The sequence below is a fragment of the Melanotaenia boesemani genome, chromosome 9 (assembly GCF_017639745.1).
Source record: "Melanotaenia boesemani isolate fMelBoe1 chromosome 9, fMelBoe1.pri, whole genome shotgun sequence".
NCBI lineage: Eukaryota > Metazoa > Chordata > Actinopteri > Atheriniformes > Melanotaeniidae > Melanotaenia > Melanotaenia boesemani.
In genome coordinates this window covers 29,991,661-30,011,301 of record NC_055690.1, presented here as the reverse complement: position 1 = coordinate 30,011,301, position 19,641 = coordinate 29,991,661, and the positions used below count along the sequence as shown (strand labels likewise).

At 37.3% G+C, this 19,641-nt stretch overlaps 1 pseudogene; it reads right to left on the bottom strand.

The window, feature by feature from the left end:
- Positions 1-8,683, bottom strand: part of LOC121645783 — a 53,183-nt pseudogene extending 44,500 nt beyond the window's left edge.
- Positions 8,684-19,641: the final 10,958 nt, after the last annotated feature.

Genomic DNA, 19,641 nt, shown 5'->3' with positions numbered 1-19,641 from the left:
TACTTAAAGTACCAGTGAGGTGTGATCTATGGGCAATTTAAACTCCCTATCAGAGCTGGAGACAGGGGCTGCATGCCTTTCCTTCTTTCAGTGAATCACAGACAAAATAAAGTCTCGATGCTGGAAACAACGCAACGCTAAAAACAGGAGCAAAGATGAAAACTATGCCTACCGACTTCAGTTCTGATGCAGTGGATTAAAAAAGCTCCCAGCAAAGTGGCAGAAGTTACGGCATGAGTACAGAGGGAGAGAAGTGTTAGCAGCTGATGGCTGATGTCCTGCTGGCAAAGAGCTGAAAGATGAGGTTTCACCTACAAGGGCAGGTTTCACAGAACTTAGCTAAATCTTTTTTACATGAACACAAACAAAACAAAACATCACACAGCTGATACCTGCTGTTTCTCTTTCTAAAGAAAGAAAAATTAAAATGTAATTCACTTTATATTTTAAACAAACACTTGTGAACTTCGGCAGATTTTCACTCTTCGCCCCCCGTAAGCTGGCTAATTCAGCATCCATCCTCATCCTGTCTCTTCTCTAAGAATTCCAGTCAGTAAAAGTCAGTAAGTGTTGATTCTTGTCTTGTCTTATATGTCTCGCCGCTTGCTCTGTCACTTTCTCTTTCTTTTCCTCTCTTTCTATGATAATGCCATCTTTTGTTTCTTTGAGTAATCTGCCACAGTACACGTTTATGGTCAGAAAAGTTACACAGTATTACTTTAACCCCTTTTCGTCTACCATAGTAAAACCTTTTTTTCAGTGAGTGTAGTAAATTTTATTTAAAAAATTGTGGAAATAAACCTACCTGAGCCATTTCTACCACTTGGTTTAGGTATTTTACGCCACACTAAGAGTGTGTAATCCCATTAATTACTATATTATAAACAGTTATTCCAACTATTTGTTAAAAAACATTGGAACTTATTAACCAACCGTTCTCACGAACAAATAGGTTATTAAAGCTTACAAACATTTTACAAAAATTGTGGCATTCATTAAAATCTTTGAATCTTCGTACAAACACTCAAAAGTACTCTTACGAACATCTGAAAGCTGACACACATCAGCATTTGTGTAGTTTTCTGCTGTTCTGTTAATTAAAATCTAATAAAACTGCACACAGGCCAGCGACGGTCCCTTAACCACAAGAATATCACTCCATAAATGTCCAAGTCACCTGTAACTGCCAGATGCACCTGCTGAACGTGGTCTTTACACACACACACACACATACACACACACGCATATATATAATGTTCAGATATCTCCATAGATGGGGACATGGCTGTCTGATGACTAGTCGATTTTACAGCTGTTTAACTAGCAAACCTGATTAGTACTGAAATGTTATGAAATAACAGCGAACAATATCTAACTGAAATACTACTATCAACATTTTTCATTCTTAAGCTTCACGTTACACTAACATGTGTCTGATTAACATGAGACTGATAAGTTTAACTTACTTTTGCTAATGTGTCCAAAAACAATACTTTTCGGTAAATATGTGTGAACCATGAACCCTAGTTTCCTCCTTCTCAGCTGAAAGATGAACGCATCAAGAGAGACTGTACTAGCACAAGAAAAGCCGATCAGCTGATCGCTGACAGCCGGTGTCACAAAACAACAGGTGAGGGGGAGGAGGCTGGGCTGGACAGACAGAGAGACGATCAGAACAGTGATGTTTGTTTAAAACTACATGAAAAGTTTTTTTTTTTTTTAATGCAGGAACAATGCGGATGTTGAACCCTCTCACCAGGAAAAGTGCGGGTGTAAAACATCCTCATCCCCCATGCATGTGATGCCCTCAAATCCATCCACACAGAAGACGGCTACGCAGACGGACGGACAGTTTCATCCGTCTTTTGTGTCAGTTACGCGCAAAATTTGGCGACGCATAGCGCTTGATGCAGAAGACGGAGCAATACCCTCAGAAATCACTGGGACAGTGCTGAGCAGAATAGCTGACACGCGACCAGGAACTGAAACAAATCAGAGGAGAAGATGAGAATCAGGAAGGGAACAAAGAGAGAGGTAGGGTAAATGGCGTTAATCATCTGGTTTATAATGCAATGTTCTGCTGGGACACCAGAAGTTCTGGCATGAGGATGTTACTAATCCACCCACATAAACCCTGGCTATTTACATGAGCTGCAAATAGATTGTTTCACTCAAACAGTATTCTATTTGTTTTGAACTGACCAAAAAAAAAAACTTCACTCACACAAAAAAAACAAACTTTTGATCAGGGTTTGGTCAGTTTATGTTGTCATTTTGATGTCATTTTAAAAAGAGCAAACACAATGTTTTGATAATAAATGACCAGCCATAACCATGGATAAAAGAGAAGCTTTTATTTTGCTTCCATTTATATTTTCTGAAAAATGGCCCCCAAAAAATCACCTCCTCAGAGGATGCAAACCTGAAGGCAGAACTGTAAAAAAACAACAAAATAAATACTGTAAAAAATAAGAAAAAACAAACAAAAAAAAAGACAGGAAAAAATTCAAATACTATTAAATATAAAATAAATTAATAGCAATAAATAAATAAATTATATAAAAATAAGTAAATAAATAATATTAACAAAATAAATTAAATAAGATTAAAAAAAATTCTTTAAAAATAGCCAGAAGTGGTTTGTTGCAAATTTGCGCCAAGCGGAAAAACGGTTAAATTACACTTAGATGTAAAATCTGGATCTTTCCTGTCGTCTCAAACAGCTGCTTAGATCCACTTCAACACCTTTTACCTTTTTACCTCAGCCTCATCTATTGTAGAATTGCAAGTTCTGCTGCATTTTAGACCCATCTAACTGCAGAATTTTAGGATCTGGTTCATAAAAGTGCTCTGAAAGAGGAGGTTTTATGAACCCTGCCAGTGGAGTCTAACATTGCTCTGGGGCTCTGAATACTATAGTCATGTTTCATTTTGCATCTTTGAACAGATTTTTATTAAACAGGTCACACCACCAAGAAACAGTAAACTCAAAGTTTACAACAGGAAGTAAAAATTTTCTGATACTCCTGATTACAGATCTTCACAGCCGAGAGGAGCAGCTGATGAGCATTTCTTACTACCACCATCTGTTGGTGATTCACACACGAAGCTGTAAATGCAGCAGTGACAACGGACCGGACTGGGTCTTCATTCAGAGCTCATCATCTGGTCAGTCATTAAGGTTTAATTTACAGGTAACAGCTAATTTTTTTTTTTTTTACACACAGGACAGGAAGCTTCATATGTCCCATCTCAACACAAACAGGAGACGCTCTGGATGAGAAGACTTAGAGGCAGGGCCTGGACAGATTCTCTCTGTTCTTTGTGATAAAAATGACATCCGGGCAAGTTTTAAGTTAGAAATCAGGGCTGCTCTAAAAGTATTGATTTCTGTGTTTTAGCAAATAGTTCAGTCATTTTTCATCTATTCAGAGCATTCGGTTACCTGCTGTAAACTGTGGATGGTGCATTGTCCTGCTGAAAGGAACCACCCACATCATAACAAAAGTGTTTCTTCCCAGGAAGCTGCTTTATCTTGTTACTCTTCAGCTACCATGTAAGTGGATACCACATGTCTGCAAAGAGCTGATACGGGCTGATTTATTGGCCTGAGTAATTGATTTAGCTCTTCTAGATGCAATCTCTTTATTCCATTCAAATCAAATCAGTCTGCCTGATCTCAGTGTAAAAGCAGAATATTGTGATTATTTAATTTTGAAGTCCACATGAAACCTGGCTTATTGAATTCAGATAGTTCCTTCAGCCCAATGAACCTGCAGCAGGAACGATCTGAATTTAAATTCTTTTCCTACTTTCCTACTAAAATGATTTATTGATCTGTATCTGCAAAGCTTTCTCCACCTGAACTCCAGATGTTCCACAGCCACCAAACAAAGCACCTATATGATCACGATCAGCTTCTCTCACCGACGTGATGCCAAACTCGCATTTTTAATGTGACGTGTGATAACGTTGTTGTTAATGAGCTGATATGAAAGAAAAAAGAAATGTGTTCATTCCACAGAACAGATGTTTTACATTTATAGTGTTGGGAAATTAATTAATTCATAACAATCGTGATAATCGTAAAATTGTGATTATTTTTTTGACAATAATCAGACCAAGAAAATCTGCTTTCGTGACATTTTGTGTAATTCTGACCGGTAGCTTGTCAATTTTATTAACATGGAAACCAAGGTAAATACATATTTTCTCGCTTTTACCACTATTTATTGTTATCTGAAAGTTGATTTAGAAGTATCTATTTTTCATCTTTATAATTTTCAATAATTTTATTTCAGTTGTTTTAATTGTTGCCCTTTTGTCTTCTTATGTGTTCTGTAAAACACTTTAAATCTAAACTCTAAATTAAATAAGGCAGATTATTGGTCTTTCTCTGTGCTATGTAATATGAGTAATGTTTAAAGCCTTTCTTAATGACTTTCTTGCTTTTGATCCTATTCATCTCATTCTTTAAAGTACCTTTTATAAAATTCTTTAAAATCTGTAAACAGAGTTTTGCTTTTGACATTGGAAAGAGCTTAAAGATATTTTAATATCAGCATTCTAACCAAAGTTAACAATAATCCTGAGATGTTGCCTTTAGTGAAATTTGTAAAAACAAATTCCTGGATATGCCCCTGTCTTCAGCAGCAACACAGTTTGTTAGCTTTACTTTGTCCCGGTCCCTCCCAGCCTTACTGCAGACATACCAGACACTTCACTGTCAGGCAAGTCTTTATTTTTTTTATTTAAAGGAATTTTTATAAATCAGTCTCAATAAGAATATAAATACCAGCTTTATTGTGTGCTAGATTTTATATCTAAACAAGTGAATATGGTAATGTTATTGTTCTATTATCTACTCCCGTCTGAATGTCCAGTATAATAGCCTGAAAGGCTTCATATCAGCGATACTGTAACGAGAGAGGGAGCAGCAACTTCCAAATATCTCTGAGTCACTAAATAATCTGATAAAACACATCTCAAAACTTATTTTTATACTCTTTTTTTTTTACTTTCTTTTGAACTGGGGTGTAACTTGTGAACCAGCATTCAGTGGTGTAAAACCAGTGGGGATAGAGCTGTGTGTGTAAAGGCATGTGTGTGTATGTGTGTGTGAAGTTACCTGCTGTATTTGTAGCTGTGTCAGTCCCCGCAGACTGTGAGGGCTCCGGGGCAGCTCATTCTGCCGTTGCTACCCCACAGTGTAAACACAAGCTTTGAGATCACTTCTGTGGAAACACACACATGCGACATGTCACACAGGGGACAACACTGTACTTTGTGCGATAACTGTTATCTGAAAGGCATGAATGTCTGAAATGACCGCTCCCCTTATGGAGAATCTCTGTAACATATTGCCTACAAGTCCATAAACTGACAGGTAAAGATAAAATCTGTTGTGTATTTTTCCACGCAGGCCATGGCTCGATTCTTTGGACATCATATTCAAACATGAAAGAGTGATGCATTTGTCTAAAATAATAACTAGTTAGAACATAACAGAATTTTGGAAACAATCTCCACCTAAATCAAATGCTTTCATTTAGTGAGAAAGAAGTTGTTGACTGAACTAAAGTAAAATATTCTGGTTCATCTTGATGTATTTGGGTTACTTGTGCCATTTTAACTTATATGATAGGAGTATGAGGTCATTTTTAAAGCAATTATTCAAAACTACTTTTTAAAATAGGCCACTTACAAGAATTAATTGTGTTGATACAACAATACAAAGTGAAGTGTATTAGAAATACAATTTAATCACATGTTTACCCCCAACTGGTGTCAACTTTGAAAAAAAAAACATTGTTGAAATAAAACTTTATTTTGTAAACAAAGTCAAATTCCATAACAAGAATACATTTCATAGCTTTACTTTTACATGCGATCTTGGTTCTATTTTGGCTTTGTAATGTTTAATGGAAGACAGATGTTTCTGGTGGTACTTCACTCAGCTTCGCTGCTCTGATGACCTGCATTTAAACAGTCCTCCTCATCATGCCTTTCACATTCTGGCATCATCAGACCAATACGACACCGACTTAAATGTTCTACATTCTTGTTATATTTTCAGTGTAGCACAGATCATTTAGCAAGGAATCCAGCTCCCACACGGGAGATCCGAGTTCAAATTCGGCACAGGCCTAAGGACAGGTTTTTAGGTCCTCAGGCAAGACCCTTAATGCTACTGCCTACCTCACTACCATGTCCCGTCAAACAAGCTTTACGTGCATCCGTGTGGAAACATGGATGCATTGAAACTCGTAGTCTGCAATAAGATTGAAACAACTAGTAGTTCAGGGTTCCAACATCCACAAATGGTGAGATGATAGGCTGCCAACCCTGACATAGACTAGCCGAGAAAAATGAAGTACCCCCAGAAAATAAATTGCCAAAATAAAACAACATCCCATGTAAAAGTAAAGTAATAAATGTATTTTCATTCAGACATTAGACTGTTTATAAAGTAAAGTTTTATTCCAACTAATTCTGTTTGCTCTGTGTTTTTCTTTTCCGAACTTGACACCAGCTGGGGGTAAACATATGATTTAATTGCATTTCGAATAAATAGTAGCTGTAACTTACTTATTTAATTAAGCACCTCAAACTCTGTTCATACAAGTTTAAATGGCACAAGAAAATCAAGTCAGATACTGGTTAATGTGTCATTTTACCCTTACAGAACTAGTTGGAGTGAACCATGATAATTAACTAACAGTAAATCAAATACATCAAGTTTAGCCAGAATATCTAACTTTAGTTCAAAGGATTCAATTTAAGTGGAAACTATTTCCATAATTCTATTACGTTAAAACAGTTTGACAACAAAAGATGATTTTATTTAACAGAAATTACATGTTTGACTTAGGATAATATAACACACACCCAGTTTGTTTTAGTTTACCATCAAATCTGGAAAAGTCACCAGCTGCTACTATACTGTAAATACTGTATGCACACCATACATTCCTGTACTCATGCAAGAAAACTACATTCTGAAACTTTTTCCCACATCCTGATTCATCTGAGCAAACATCCAACACCACACACCTAAAAAGAGGGAAAGGGAAGAAGAATTGTGAGTTTAGTTTGGTTTTAGGAGCTCACCCTTGTTCTGAGCGGACGGGTCAACAGATAGCTTGGGACGCTGTGGACCCAAAGTGTTTGTGAGAGAGGACAGTATGGCCACGGCTATCCAGAATGCCACAGATCAAGTTACAGAGCTGGTAAATATAGCAGACGCCTATGACCTCCACAGGTCTCTCAACACTCTCTGGCATTCCTATTCGCTCTTAAAGGACTAGCATTAAAGCTTTTTATAAGCTAAGCTGGGTAAGCATCACGTTCACTGCACTGCCGTAGCAGCAGATTGAGAGGGGCACTGCGAGGATGCCGTGTTGTTTCATCACATTTTATCTTTAAGTGACTTTATTTCTTATTTGTAATCTTAAAATTCCCTAATTTAAATAATACCGCTGCTTTAAAGAAAAGGGTTAACAGCTGGACTCCAAGTGAAATCGAGTATTTTCTGGCACGCGGAAACAGTTGACGTGTGTTGGGGAGACAATGGAAAAAGAGCGACTGTGAGAGCGGGGTATAGCGTTACGTGACGCCAGCAGGGACGGGACGGTACCCACAAGCACCCCCCCCCCCCCCGTGTAATACTCGATGAGCTGAGACATTGGTGCAGTTTTTAACTAATTTGACTGTGAATACACTATTTTTAAACACATAAACTGAGGAAATTAGGTTATTCCGGGGGTTTTTAACAGAAGCGGTCCGGTCAGACCTCCCCGGCGTTGCCTAGTAATGGAAGCGGAGCAAAGCAGACCGCTGCCCGTGAAAGGGGCGGAGAGGCTATAGTCACAACAACTTATTGGTCTCATCAACTACCCCTGGGGCTGAGAGGAAGTCACGGGAATCACAAAGTTAACCCAACACTATAAATCAACCAATATTACGATCCCATCTGTGTAATCTTAATAAAATACCCCACATCGGTCAGTTTATTAGTCACTCAGCTAGCTAACTCCAGCAAGTACAGTCGGTGTAGCCAGGAAAGCCGCACCGTGGCAAGCTGTGCTGTGACAGCGACTTGAGACTGCGTATGCGCAAACTAGACACACACAGTACGTTTTAACAGGCGGGGATATAACTTACCAACTCAACACAGCTGAATATGACTAAATCAGCTTAATTTATTAGCTATATTCGAACTTTCTAGAGTTGTTTCGGTCGTTATTCATTCTCCAGGACATTATGGAATGTGTATGTCCAGATTTCAAAACATAAAACTGTGTCTTTTAAAATGTATGATTTGTTTTTTTTTGGAAAGGTAAGCTTGATCATTATACCTTCTATATGAAGATCTGCCTTAATTGTCCGGAATAAACCTCTGCCCATTTTAAAGAACTGCACATACAGTTTCATGGTGGTTTAAGGTTGCTGCAGTCACTCACCCCGGAGTTGGAGATCATCTCGATCCAAACGCCCCCCAGAAAGTACCTCTGTAGCCGCTAGATACTTAATTTTAGTCCATTATTTAAAAATCCTCCGAAGAATGAACAGTAATGTTGGGAAGACGTCGACACCGGCCCAGGGCTTTAATTAAGCATACGCTGGTATTTGGCCATATCTTCCGTCCCTTCCAGTAGTAGAATTTCAGCAACCAAGTAACGGTTCATTTCGCTTTAACAGTGACGTCAGTACGGCAGAATAATAGATTTCTGATTGGTTTGTACCTAGCTGTAAACGTCACCAGCTCGCGAACCGACCCGCCTCCTACACCATCGCCATGGTGATGAACGTAAACATTCAAGAATGCTTTCGTTGAAAAAATGCGACGTTCAGGCATGTTCAGGACATTTGGACATTTTCCCCCAGTTTGCAGCGACAGATCAAATTATAACAATGCACTCCATTAAAAGACGAAAAAAAAGAAAAAAAAAAAAAAAAAAAAAAAAAAAAAAAAAAATAGCGAGCACTTATTTAATTACAAAGAGCTATGCACCCAATTTAGTGAAAAAGTAGAGAACTTTTATTGAGGCAGTATAGAAGCCGTCATTATATCCAAGTGTGTTAATTCAGCAAGTACAAACGAAGGATTTATGTAGCTGTATGTATTGCTTTATAAACTGTATTTTTACAGTTTTTTCCCCATTTTTTTTTTTTTTAAGAAAATGGTACAACAGAACAATATTTTAACAATTCCCTTAAGGTAAAGCAACATAAAAAAAACCTTTTAGTTATTACACTTTCAAAAATGTTTTTATTATTATTATTATTATTATTATTATTATTATTATTATTATTATTATTATTATTATTATTATTATTATGTGTTAGAATAGAACAATATTTCAATAACATGCAAGACAGAAAATGATTTTCTTGCTAAAAATGAAATATAAAATCCCTTGGGGACTAATAAAGTATTTTCTATTTTTTATTTCTGATTCTGATTAAAATCACACTTTTTGATTTTTATTTATTTTTTCCTCATATTACAGTAGAACAATATTTTAATGATCCAGAAAAGCTGCACTAATTTGGCTCATTTTAAAATATAATTTTCTAATTTAAATCACCCCTTTTAAAAATTATTTGCTTTTATAAGAATATATTAGAATAATAATATATTATTATTGTAATTAATCTTTGTAGAATATATTACAATAGAACAACATTTTTATTAATTCCAAAATTAAATTTAATTTTGAAGCTTTAAATGCTTTTTCATATTTTTAAAATTTTTAATTATTTTTTTTATTAGCACAAACACATTAAAAGAATACTTTAATAAGCACACTGTGGACCTTGTTTTGTTTTTCCTTTTTTGTCTTGATTACAGACTAGAAGAAAAATAACTTAAAAAGACATAACCTCTGCAGCATGTGCTGCTCCAAACCTGTAGCTTGTGTCGTCACTGATGTGCAAGTTGCCAATTCCACTTGGATTTTTGAAGCTTTTGTAATCAGTACTCTGAGCTAAAAGCCACCTTGCTTGCTCTGAATTCTTAGCATATATAACATTTTGCATTTACAATTTTTAGGCATTATTATGGTTACTTGGATCAAAGATGGAAGAAGTATAAAGAAATGCAGACTAAAACTTTTTCTTTTTAGTAACTGACATTGAAATAATGAGTAAAAGTGATTGAATCACAGATCCAAAACACTGTACATGGTTACAGAAATGAAAGATTGTTGAACAGTTGAGGAGCCTGCCCTTTATTACCATTCTGTGACACATCTCTTTTTCATATGCCAACAAAAGAAAGATGATTAATTCTGAACCTTTTAAGACTTCATATAGCCTCTTATAAGACAACATCTTAAACAGATTAAGAGCAGTTCTGTGTTACATACAGCTGAGTGAAGTGCTTACTTAAATACTGGTGTGTAAATCTAAGCAAACCTGGTGAGACTGCACAGTTAATACAACCAAAATCTATAACTATATTCAAATATATCATTCTGAGATCCATATCTGCTGCATTCCAACTACTCAAGGAGTGCAATTGCTGATACATCCAGAATGGAAATACTGATATAGTTCTCACATGTTCCCATTCACACTTGATGTGCTGAACTAAAACTGTCTTCTTGTGTTCAGAATTTAACAACATTATTAAAATGTAGATCTTTTCATTGAATAAATGAAAAAGAAAAGAAACGCCCTCCAGCATGATATCAGCTCATTACTTCTGAATTATTTTTAGTTGAAACTGTTCACATGCTTCTTTTATTTTAAACAGATACACCAGTGAAAAGGGGTATGGATGGAGTCAATGGGCTATGTCTTTGGTTATATTTTTATCATCTGGAGGAAGAATACTTGTGAGGGGTGTTAGCACCTTTATTAACACTCCAAACTACCTGGACCAAATGGAAATACTGTCATGTTTTGGGACATATGCTTAGTAGCTTTGCTGCCAATAATGAGGTGAAAATAGAGACACCATATTTCTGTGTGGAAAGTAATGTAAAGAAGCAGAGGCATCTTAGAAATAAATCTTAAACTGGTCAGTTTACAACTTTACAGTCTTAAACAAACCTGTTAATACTATCAGGTAAATTCAAAGCAGTTTTTGTGCTGAACTGCAACCTACAAACAAACAGCAGCAGAGTCAGACTTAGTTTGTTTAGTCTTTAATGCTAAGCAGTATTGTGCTGGGATATACTTGCTGTGAACACAAGTGTACACGTCAGTGTTCTGCTATGTTTGTGTACATACTTGCTGCAAACGACGAAAGTGTGACATGACCAAAACGCTCAATATTGGAGGCCACCACCAGGGGGGGAGAACACAGCACTTAGACTCTGAAACAGTGAAAAGGTCAATCTACTGGTCACATTGTATTACCGGGCACCAACCCCCAAAACACTTCCAATTTGCTGCCAGCTGTTAAGGCATGAATGTTGTCACCGTGCAATGGGGAGGAAAAATCATATTGATGCTGGCAGTTGCGGACAAGGTCCGAGAGACAGTCTTTAAAGCTATTCGCCATTTTGTTTACCTCGAATGTTGTGTTCATGCTCTTGTTTGTATGGGTGCCTCTAGCGTTCAAGTTAATATTACAACCTCCACATGCATGTTCAGTTAGATTTCTGAGGTGGCCTGTGCCACCCTGGCTACCCCTCTAACTCCACTACCGTCTGAAGGGAGCATAATTATGCACTTAGGAGTGTTAGCACCTTTAATAAACCTCCAAACTGCCTGGATCAAATGGACATAGAGCAGGTTTTATGCTGAACAGTAAACTGCAAACAAACAGCAGCCTTAGGCTCAATAATAAGCCTCGTTAACCTGCTAACAGAGTGGCAACTATGTAGGAAAAAGGCAAAAAAGGTTCTCCACAATACTGAAGTATTCCTTTAGATGTCATATAATTTACAGGTTATTTATGACCATGTAGGCAATTGTATGAATGATAGCAACGATGGAAGGAATAAATAAATAAATTAACAAACATCTTAATGCTTTAACTGCATTGTGGTACTGAAGCTACTGCTGGTGCATTTATTGTCTCTGGGATTGATGTGTCCCTGTAGAACTGCTGAATAATGGATAAAATGTGGCTCTAAGCCTCACAGTATCATTCTGCAGGACCTTATATTTAGTGTTAACTCGGTCTGAGCAATTCCAGCACAAAACAATAGAACCAGTAGACGGGAAAAGAAATCAAGGTAGGATTTTCTCTTAAAGGCTTTTTAGGACCAACATAGTGACTTGACCAATATTCACATATAATACTTGGTGGTACAATAAGCAGGATACACAATAAATAACATTGTTAAGAAAGTCAGAAATTTACATTAAGACTTCAAATTTTTCCCTTTCAGTTATTGTAAAACAAAACTCCATGAAGTGCAACGCTATAAATCTAAGCAGGCATAGTGACCACTTTCTTCATAAACACAGTCAGATAACAGGCGCCATGCATACCATTGAGACACCCACCGTCCACACAAATACATACATGTTCTTACTCCAAATCTCCTCTGATTAATACAGCTCAGTATGTGACTCCAGAATCCAGATGTTGGTCCCTGCACTGCACTACTGCCTCTTTGTGCTGCTTTCTATGGCTGTGGTTCATGCTACACTCAACACTACTGGGATATAACAGGAAAGAAGAGGTTCAGCATGATAGATCTTTTTATCCAATCTGCTCCTATCAATCTGTTAAGGGTCACAAAAATGTGAAAAAGTACAATCTCTTTCTATTCTAAAGAAAGGTGTTAGCAGTGATCTTAGGGAAGCAATTGTTGCTGCCCATCAATCTGAGCAGGATTATAATGTAATTATACTATCTGAGTCCACCATTCTGCATTGAGAAAGATAATTCACAAGTGGAAAACACTCAAAACAGATGTCAATCTTCCCAGGAGTGGATGCTCCAGCAAGTTTAGCTCAGAAAAAAACCATATCTCAGAATCTCCAGGCCTCAGTTAAATGTTAAAGCTCATGAGAGTCAAGTTAGAAAAAGACTGAACAAGAGTGGTTTGTATGGAAGGCTTGCAGAAGGAAGCCTCTTCTCTCTCTCTCTAAAAAAAAAAGAAAAAAAAAACAAAACATGGCAGCACGGCTTAGGTTTGCAAAGCTGCATCTGCTTCTGGAGCAATGTCCTTTGGACAGACCACATTGGAGATGCTTGGTCAGAATGCACAAAACAAACAAACAAACAAACAAACCCAGCAGATCAGTACAAACGCCTCAAACCAACTATCAGCACAGCAGTGGAGGGATGATAATCTGGACCTGGGCACCTTGCAGTCACTGAGTGGACCGTGAACTCCTCGGGATACCAAAGTATTAAGGAGTCAAATGTGAGGCCATCTGTCTGACATAAAGCTTGGCTGAGACTGGCTCATGAAACAGTACAATGACCCAAAATACAGCAGCAGATGTACAACAGAATGTCTGAAAAAGAAAGAAATAAGGTATTGACATGATTAGTCAAAGTCCACACCTCAACCTGGATAAAATGGTATGGTGGGACCTTCAGAGAGCTGCACAGAAACCAAACCTCAGTCAACTGAAGTAAAAAAAATGGAAAAAGTGGACTAAAATTCCTCCACAACCATGTGAGAGACTGATAACATCATCCAGAAAATTTGCTCAATCGTTTATGTTCAATAAATGACACATTAATGTAATGTGTTGGACTTACCCACCTTTAAGACCTTATAAAGATCAGAGTATATTCTGACATAAAAATACTTTAAAACTGAAAGAGAACGAACTTTCTTTTTACATGATGGCACCTTTGTGCTTCCGACTCATTCTATATTCAAGTAAAACAGCAGTGATACTAAATAAACATGGACAAAGCACAGTTAGTAGGGGAATACTGTGGCATTTACATGCTTGGCATGATTAATACTTCTCAGCTAAGAAATAAGCCCAAGCACAATGAGCTGAATATGCTGCCTGTGGTGGATGAACTAGATCTACAGCTCAAACATACACTTGTTTCTTCAAAAGTTTGTGGCTGAACTTATCAGTTGTTTCCACATCAGCAATAATACTCTTTACAAGGATCCCCAAAATCCAATGCATACTATACATATTCCATGTAATAATAATAATAATTAAAAGAATAATAAATAAATAAAAGGGGACACTCTTGCAAGTACTTATGAAAATACTTAGTGAAACTGAATTAAAATCTTACTAATGCTCTAAAAAGTTATCTTCAAACTGTTTTAAACTAATATAATCCAGAATGTTTAAGAGATTGTCTTTTGGGTTCTCAATTGAGACTGGATTTTGTGTCTAAGCATTCCTCAGGATGGAGCCTGCAGGGGGGGCAGCATACAAAATCAGAATCGCCTTTATTATCAACGAAATTTAAGCAGCTATTACTTAAAACAGTGCCTTTTAACACGTAATGTCTGTGTGGGTATGTGTGACTACAGTTGTATTACATCAAGAACATCTGGGGTCTGTAGTACAAAGCAAGATTTGTGTCCTATCCAGGTAACTTCAGGTTCAGCTCTGGATTTTAACTTTGTAGTTGGTTCACTTCTTACAAGATTGTATCACCATGACAACTCATGCTGGAAACCTAGCTTGCTCTGGAGTGGCTGCAAAGATGATTAACCTCTTCTTGACAAGTCTATTTTTCATGTCTCCTGTCTGAAATGACAAACCCAAAAGTCTATCTTCACATCTGCAGGGGCTGTTTCTCTACAGAAAGCTGAGACATGTGAGATTACTACAGAAGTGTCAGAATCAAAAAGAAAACCACATTATTTTCAATGGAAACTAGAGGATAGAAGCCCAGTAGTCCTAGGAATGAGTGATGTCTGACAAAGAAGTGTGCTACAGTAGAAGGTAAAAAGTTTTCCAGATGTTTTATTAGAGGTGTTACGCAGGTAAATATCTCAGGAAGCCATTGGCCGGTGTTGATGATGGACTCCTCTATCAATGTCAAAGTCAGGAAAATGCAGGGATATCCCACAGATTCATCTTAGAAACACCATGAGGATCCAGAAGTGAAGCCCAAGATAGTCAATGATAGGAGGAGTGAAAACTTCACTATAAAACCTCCTTCATCTCCATGGAAACTAGCAGGACTTTCATGACTCATTTCAAACAAAGGGAGTTTTTAGAACTGAAAAAACTTTTGACCATAAAATGGCAAATATAAGACATAATTTCTGATTCTGGCTGCTAGCTCCAAGGGTTTTTGTCCCACAGTGAAGAGACAGACATCTTTGTAATCAGCAGAGTCTCTGCTTTCATATCACACATTGTTTGCTTGAAGTGGAGAAATTAGCTGAAGCTATGAAGTGGACAGTGCTGTTCTAATGTTTTTGTTACATTCCTTTTAGCTGAGTTTCTCCCTGTTATTTTGGTATGCTAGAAGTGTTACTTTCAAGCGTGTGCAAATATCTTCTGCACTCTAGTTTCTCATGCCCTGTACAGGAGGCTCTTGTCAAGAAGAGGTTAAAACAGCTGGTGTTCCACCTGACAGAATTAAGACTGATAAAACTTTCTCATGTACCTCAAAAATGCACCTGCAACACACATGTATCATAGATAGTTGGATTTGCTCATGCTGTGATGGGACCAGGATCTTTCAGCTGTGTCGCTTCTTATGCAGGAATACGAGTCTAACTGGTTGTCTTCTATGAGCTCCGCCCCTTTTACATAAAATCCCAGAAGACAACCTGGTTCATAGTATAGGTTCAAAATTTAGTGTGCTACGACAATCTTATAAAATTATTAACCCTTATAGGGTCCACACAGTTTGTGATTATATGGCAGCTAAAGTCATTTTGGTATTAAGTGGAATAATTTTTTTTTTTGTTTGTTTTTTTTTTTTTTTACAATTTTCCGTTCAACTTATTACCTACTAGAAAATCATGTTCTTTATCTTCTGCAGAAAAACTATTTTTGTGTGGACATTGAAACTTAGTTCAGAAATTGAGTGTACAAACATTACTGAATACTGTTGAAGCCAAACATGGTTCAATATGCAAATTACACAATATTCAAACAGAAGTTTAAGGTCTTTGGATTACTTGAAAATACAACCCCTAATGCTAAAAAGTTGGTATCCTGTGTAAAATGCAAATGAAAACCGAATGCTAGGGTTAGCAAAACACATAAACCAATATTTTCTTTACAAAATAATAATAATAATAAAAAAAATATATCTATATATATCTATATCTGTAGATATATAATATCTACAGATTCAGAGAATCTGGAGACATCTCTGTACAAGAAAGACACATCTGAAAATCAACATGTGGGTGATCGTGGGGCTTTCAGGCAGCACTGCAGCAAGCAGAGACATGATTCTCCACTGGAAATCACTGCTGTCCTCTGTAGTCCAAAGCTCATTTAAACTGGTCTAAGGGAAAGTGGGAAACTGTTCTGTTGTCAGATGGATGAATCTGTAATTCTGTTTTTTTCCAACATCTTTTTATTAATATTTTCTCATCTTACATATAAATGTATACATTTTTACATGTATAAGTGAAAACGGCAAGCTAGAGTAACATTGCGAAGAAAAAGAGATAAGAAGAAAAAACAGAGATACATAAAGTACCTATCAGATAAAGCATTGATAAAGTAAACTAGGAGGTATGTCCAAATTTATTTCTCATTAAAATAATTTATAAAAGGTTGCCAAATTGAGTAAAACATTTGTTCCTTCTGTCTTAAGGAGTATTTATTTTTTTTCCAAATGTAAGCATTGCAGTATTTCTTTAAGAATATTTCGGTGGGTTGGAGTTTTTTTTTTTTTTTTTTAAAAAAAAAACAAACAATTTAAAAAGATCAGACGTCTGGCTAATAACAATGGAAAGTATAGAACCTCAGTTTGTGGATTACTCAGATGTATATCTGGGGATAAAACACCAAACAGTGACATTACAGGGCCAATTTTCTGACAAAGTCTTTATGCTTTTAGACCAGTAGAGAGTAATAATGGGACAGTCCCAAAAAGTGTGTGACAGTGTGGCAGGAGCATAGCTACAACGTTCACAAGAGGCATCCATGCCCCAGAATATCCTAGACAATTTTTGTTTGGATAGATGCAGTCAGTGCAGGACTTTAAACTGATGCAGACCGTGTCTAATATGGACTGAGGAGGCATGGACCCGTTTTTGAGCTTCAATCCACTGGTTTTCTGTGATGTTTATTACCAAGTCTTTACACCAGGCATCCTTCATGTGGTCTAGTGTAGATGTACGTTCTAGCTGTGAAAGGGTGCTATATACTTTTGAAATAGACCCTTTTTTGAGCGGGTCGTTTAATAGTATGGTGTTCATAATGTGTTCTTGTGGGAAAATATGGAAAATAATGTATTAATTTGCAAATATTTTAAAAAAGTATTTGTTATTGATATTACATTTATGTTTTAATTATTCATATGTTGGAAATAATTTGTTAATAAATAAATCTTTGATTGAATGCACTCCCGTGAGGTCCCACTGTTGAAACCTCTGATCTGATAGTAGCCTATGTGCTTGATTGTTAGACACTGGTGTCAAAATTGATCAGTGGTTCCACTGAAAGTGGCTCCTTATCTGAGACAAACTTTTCAGTGAGTGGGACACCACAGGGTTATGACATTTAAATTTAGAAAGATCAGAAGTATAATAAATTAGTGATTTCAATGTGTTGGGGTAAAAGACTTGATTTTCCATCCGTTCCCAATCAGGTCTGAGATTTCCATTCCAAAATGATATACACAGAATGTTGCAAAACTAATAGTAAAGTCAGAAATTGGGTAGAACCATACCTCCCACAGATTTGGGTCTTTGTAAAAAAGGCTCTTATAATTTTTGTTGTTATATGGTTCCAGATAAAAGATGTGATTAAAGAGTCTATTTTAGTTAAGAAGTTCTTATTAATTAAGATTGGAACACACTGAAATAGTAATAAAAATTTTGGAAAAACATTAATTCTGATAATAGTAATACGTCCAGCAAGAGAGATAAGGAGATTAGACCATCTCTCAATCTGTAGTTTTGTCTGTTGAAATAGGTTCACAAAGTTTTCACCAAAGAGGCCAGAGGTTTCCTGCATGATGTTTATTCCAAGATATTTAAAACAGTCTGGAGCAGCAAATGAATAAGAATTCAATGTATTTATCAGATTTTTGCTTTGATGCTAATAGGGAAGAATATTCTTTTTGTTACATTAGTTTTATATCCAGATACATCCCCAAACTTGAATAACATGGTCATAATCTTTGGTAGTGACAGCGAAGAGTTTGAGAAGTATAGTAATAGATCATCTGCGTACAAAGATAATTTGTGTTCTATACCTCTTACAATCCCTTTGTAATCATTTGCAGAGCATAATAATATAGCAAGAGGTTCTATGGTCAGTGCAAATAATAATGGGGATAAGGGACATCCTTGTCTTGTTGAACAATGGAGAGGAAAAGAGCATGAGTCCATATTATTTGTTTGCACTAAAGCTTTAGGGTGGCATACAACAGTTGGATCAGAGAGATGTAATATGGGCCAAATCCAAACCTTGACGGGGTTGAGAAAAGAAAATCTCCAGTCGACCCTGTCAAAGGCCTTCTCAGTGTCCAATGAAAACATTGGACGCTATTGAGCAGTCGCTTGACATTGAAAAATAGCTGCCTGTCTTTAATAAATCTAGTTTGAACTGGTGACACAACAGTTGGAAGAACCATTTCTAGATGAATGGCCAGGATCTTTGCCAATATTTTATTGTCTACATTCAATAGGCTGGGAGTAGTGCACCTATTGTCAGTGCCTCATTATAAAGATTTTAAAGAAACGGGGCAATTTGATCTATAAAATCCTTATCAAATTTGGCAGTATATTCATCGGGGGCAGGGCACTTAAAATTTTGCATACTCATGATGGCTTGTTTTATTTCCTCTTTTGAGATTGGTTGGTCTAGCAATTTTCTATACTTATAGAAGGTATTCTGAGATTTCTTTTTAAAAAAATGCTCTACTAAATTCGGATTGTTCCTAGATTCTGAGGAATAAAGTTTTGAATAGTAATAATAAAGTAGGTGGGGAGTGGGGGGAGGGGGCTGATAGCACCCTGGTTCCCGGGGTGTGCGGCTGGAACATCGGGGTGTGTGCTGGCCTACGCCAGGTGGCTGTCTGGGGGGGCCTGGTCCTCCTAGGCATGTTGCGGGCCCTCTGCCTTTGGGGGGTGGGGCGGCCGCCTCTGGGCTCCTGGGGCCCTGGGCCCTTCGCTTGGGCTGCCCTGGGTGGCTGGTCCCTGGCGGGGCCGGCGGCTGCTGATCTTGGCCCACTGGGGCCTGTGCCCCGGGACCGTGGGGGGCTCTTGCTGGGGCTCTCCTCTGCTGCCCTTCGGGTGGGGCTGGAGTCGTCTTTGTGGTGGGGTGGCTTGGGTTGGTGCTCCAGGTCTGCTGCTGAGGGCCCGGCCCAGGCCCTGGTCTGCCTCTGGCCTCCGTGGAGGCAAGGTTGCATTTACATGATCTCACTCACCACCCTTCATCACTGATCACTCCTTGTTTCTCATGCTCTGCATGCTGACACAGTCACTGAGTTGCCTAGTGGGTTTTTAATATAAGCGATAATTTAAAATTTTTTTTTTTTGTATTTTTCCTGTGAGTTAGTATCTGGTCGCTGTTATGTCTTTTTGATTTGGTTATTAT